Genomic DNA, 4,639 nt, shown 5'->3' on the forward strand with positions numbered 1-4,639 from the left:
CCTTTTTTATGGCAGCATAAATTCCATGGTGTATATGTGCCACATTTGCTTTATCCAGTGTTTCACTGATGGGTATTTGGGTTGGTTCCAAGTCTTTGCTATTGTGAATAGTGCTGCACTAAACATACGTGTGTGTGTCTTTATAGTAGAATGATTTATAATCCTTTGGGTATATATCCAGTTTTGGAATTGCTGGCTCAAATGATATTTCTGGTTCTAGATCCTTGAGGAATCGCCACACTGTCTTCCACAATGGTTGAACTAATGTACATACCCACCAGCAGTGTAAAAGCATTCCTCTTTTTCTACATCCTCTCCAGCATCTATGGTTTCCTGACTTTGTAATGAGTGCCATTATAACTGGCTTGCAATAGTATCTCATTGTGGTTTTGATTTGCATTTCTCTAATGACCAGTGATGATGAGCTTTTCTTCATATGTTTTTTGGCCACTTAAATGTCTTCTTTTGAGAAGTGTTACCCACTTTTTGATGGGGTTGTTTCTTTCTTGTAAATTTGTTTAAGTTCCTTGTAGATTGTGAATATTAGCCCTTTGTCAGATAGATAGATTGCAAAATTTTTCTTCCATTCTGGAGGTTGCCTGTTCACTCTGATGATAGTTTCCTTTGCTCTGCGGAAGCTCTTTAGTTTAATTAGATCCCATTTGTCAATTTTGGATTTGTTACTATTGCTTTTGGTGTTTTAGTCATGAAGTCTTTGCCTGTGCCTGTGTCCTGAATGGTATTGCCTAGGTTTTCTTTTAGGATTTTTATGGTTTTAGGTCTTTCATTTAAGTCTTTAATCCATCTTGAATTAATTTTTGTATAAGGTGTCAAGAAGGGGTCTAGTTTCAGTTTTCTACATATGGCTAGCAAGTTTTCCCAACACCATTTATTAAATAGAGAATCTTTCCCCATTGCTTGTTTTTGTCAGATTCATCAAAGATCAGTTGGTTATAGACGTGTGACATTATTTCTGAGGCCTCTGTTCTGTTCCATTGGTCTATATATCTGTTTTGGTACCAATACCATGCTGTTTCGGTTACTGTAGCCTTGTAGTATAGTTTAAAGCCAGGTAGAGGGATACCTTCAGTTTTGTTCTTCTTGCTTAGAATTGTCTTGGCTGTATGAGCTCTTTTTTGGTTCCATATGAAATTTAAAGTAGTTTTTTTCTAATTCTGTGAAGAAATTCAGTGGCTGCTTGATGGGGATAGCATTGACTCTATAAATTACTTTAGGAAGTATGAACACTTTCACAATATTGATTTTTCCTATCCATAAGCATGGAATGTTTTTCCATTTGTTTGTGTCCTTTGTTACTTCCTTGAGCAGTGGTTTGTAGTTCTCCTTGAAGAGGTCCTTCACGTGTCTTGTAAGTTGTATTTCTAGGTATTTTATTCTGTTTGTAGCAATTGTGAATGGGAGTTCACCCATGATTTGGCTCTCTGTTTGTCTACTATTGGTGTATAGAAATGCTTGTGATTTTTGCACATTGATTTTGTATCCTGAGACTTTGCCAAAGTTGCTTATCAGCTTGAGGAGATTTGGGGCTGTGATGATGGGATTTTCTAAATATACAATTACGTCATCTGCAAACAGAGACAATTTGACTTCCTCTCTTTCTATTTGAATACCTTTATTTCTTTCTATTGCCTGATTGTCCTGGTCAGAACTTCCAATACTATGTTGAATAGGAGTGGTGAGAGAGGACATCCTTGTGTTTTGCCAGTTTTCAAAGGGAATGCTTCCAGCTTTTGCCCATTCAGTATGATATTGACTGTGGGTTTGTCATAAATAGCTCTTATTATTTTGAGATACGTTCCATCAATACCTAGTTTATTGAGAGATTTTAGCATGAAGGGGTGTTGAATTTTATTAATGGTCATTTCTGCATGTATTGAGATAATCATGTGGTGTTTGTCATTGGTTTTGTTTATGTGATGGATTATGCTTATTGATTTGCATATGTTGAACCAGCCTCGCATCCCAGGGATGAAGCTGACTTGATCATAGTGGATAAGCTTTTTGATGTGCTGCTGGATTGGGTTTGCCAGTATGTTATTGAGGATTTTCATATCGATGTTCATCAGGGAGACTGGCCTGAAATTTTCTTTTTTTGTTGGGTCTTTGCCAGGTTTTGGTATCAGGATGATGCTGGCCTCATAAAATGAGTTAGGGAAGAGTTCCTCTTTTTCTTTTGTTTTGAATACTTTCAGAAGGAATGGTACCAACTCCTCTTTGTACCTCTGGTATAATTTGGCTGTGAATCCATCTGGTCTTGGGCTTTTTTGGTTGGTAGGCTATTAATTACTGCCTCAATTTCAGAACTTGTTATTGGTCTATTCAGGGATTCAACTTCTTCCTGGTTTAGTCTTGGGAGGCTGTATGTGTCCAGGAATTTATCTATTTCTTCTAGATTTTCTGGCTTATTTGCATAGAGGTATTCTCTGATGGTAGTTTGTATTTCTGTGGGATCAGTGGTTATCTCCCCTTTATCATTTTTTATTGTGTCTGTTTGATTCTTCTCTCTTCTTTATCAGTCTGGCTAGTGGTCTATTTTGTTGATCTTTTCAATAAACCAGCTCCTGGATTCACTCAATTTTTTTGAAGGGTTTTTTGTATCTCTATCTCCTTCAGTTCTGCTCTGATCTTAGTTATTTCTTGTCTTCTGCTAGCTTTTGAATTTGTTTGCTCTTGCTTCTGTAGTTGTTTTACTTGTGATGTTAGGGTGTGGATTTCAGATCTTTCCTGCTATCTTTTGTGGGCATTTAGTGCTATAAATTTCCCAGTAAACGCTGCTTTAGCTGTGTCCCAGAGATTCTGGTATGTTGTGTCTTTGTTCTCATTGGTTTTAAGTAACTTATTTATTTCTGCCTTCATTTAATTATTTACCTAGTAGTTATTCAGGAGCAGGTTCTTCAGTCTATGCAGTCGTACAGTTTTGAGTGTGTTTCTTAATCCTGAGTTCTAATTTGATTGCACTGTGGTCTGAGAGACTGGTATGATATTCATTCTTTTGCATTGGCTGAGGAGTGTTTTATTTCCAATTATGTGTTCAATTTTAGAATAAGTGCGAGGTGGTGCTAAGAATAATATATATGCTGTTGATTTGGGGTGAAGGGTTTTGTAAATGTCTATTAGATCCACTTGGTCTGGAGCTGAGTTCGAGTCCTGAATATCCTTGTTTATTTTCTATCTCATTGATCTGTCTAATATTGACAGTGGGGTGTTAAAGTCTCTCACTATTATTGTGTGGAAGTCCAAGTCTCTTTGTAGGTCTCTAAGAACTTGCTTTCTAAATCTGGATGCTCCTGTATTGGGTGTATATATATTTAGAATAGTTAACTCTTCTTGTTGTGTTGATCCCTTTACCATTATGTAATGCTCTTCTTTGTCTTTTTTGTCCTTTGTTGGTTTAAAGTCTGTTTTATCAGAGACTAGGATTGCAAGCCCTGCTTTTTCTTGCTTTCCATTTGCTTGGTAAATGTTCCTCCATCCCTTTATTTTGAACCTATGTGTGTCTTTGCACGTGGGATGGGTCTCCTGAATACAGCACACCAATAGGTCTTGATGCTTTATCTAATTTGCCAGTCTGTGTCTTTTAATTGGAGCATTTAGCCCATTTACATTTAAGGTTAATATTGTTATATGTGAATTTGATCCTGTTAATATGATGCTAGCTGGTTATTTTGCCTGTTAGTTGATGTAGTTTCTTCATAGTGTTGATGGTCTTTACAATTTGGCATGTTTTTGCAGTGGCTTGTACCTGTTTTTTCTTTCCATATGTTGTGCTTTCTTCAGGAGCTCTTGTGAGGCAGGCCTGATGGTGACAAAATCTCTCAACATTTGCTTGTTTGTAAAGGATTTTATTTCTCATTTGCATATGAAGCTTACTTTGGCTGGATATGAAATTCTGGGTTGAAAATTCTTTGTTTTAATAATGTTGAATATTTCACCCACTCTTTTCTGGCTTGTTGGGTTTCTGCAGAGAGATCCGCTGTTAGTCTGATGATCTTCTCTTTATGGGCAACTTGACCTTTTTCTCTGGCTGCCCTTAACATTTTTTCCTTCATTTCAACCTTGATGAATCTGATGATTATGTGTCTTGGGGTTGCTCTTCTTGAGAAGCATCCTTGTGGTGTTCTCTGTATTTCCTGAATTTGAATGTTGGCCTGTCTTGCTAGTTTGGGGAAGTTCTGGATAATATCCTGAAGAGTGTTTTATAACTTGGTTCCACTCTCCTTATCACTTTCAAGTACACCAATCAAATGTAGGTTTGGTCTTTTCACATAGTCCCATATTTTTTGGAGGCTTTGTTTGTTCCTTTTCATTCTTTTTTTCTCTAATATTGTCTTCATGCTTAATTTCCTTAAGTTGATCTTCAGTCTCTGATATCCTTTCTTCTGCTTGATCACTTTGGCTATTGATACTTGTGCATGCTTCACTAAGTTCTCGTGCCATTCTTTTCAGCTCCATCAGGTCATTTATGTTCTTCTCTAAACTGGTTATTCTAGTTAGCAAGTCCTGTAACCTTTTATGGGGTTCAGTTTATTGGGTTCCAATATGCTCCTTTAGCTCGGAGGAGTTTGTTATTACTCACCTTCTGAAGCCTCCTCCTGTCAATTCATCAAACTCATTCTCC

Source organism: Macaca mulatta, chromosome 11 (assembly GCF_049350105.2).
Source record: "Macaca mulatta isolate MMU2019108-1 chromosome 11, T2T-MMU8v2.0, whole genome shotgun sequence".
NCBI lineage: Eukaryota > Metazoa > Chordata > Mammalia > Primates > Cercopithecidae > Macaca > Macaca mulatta.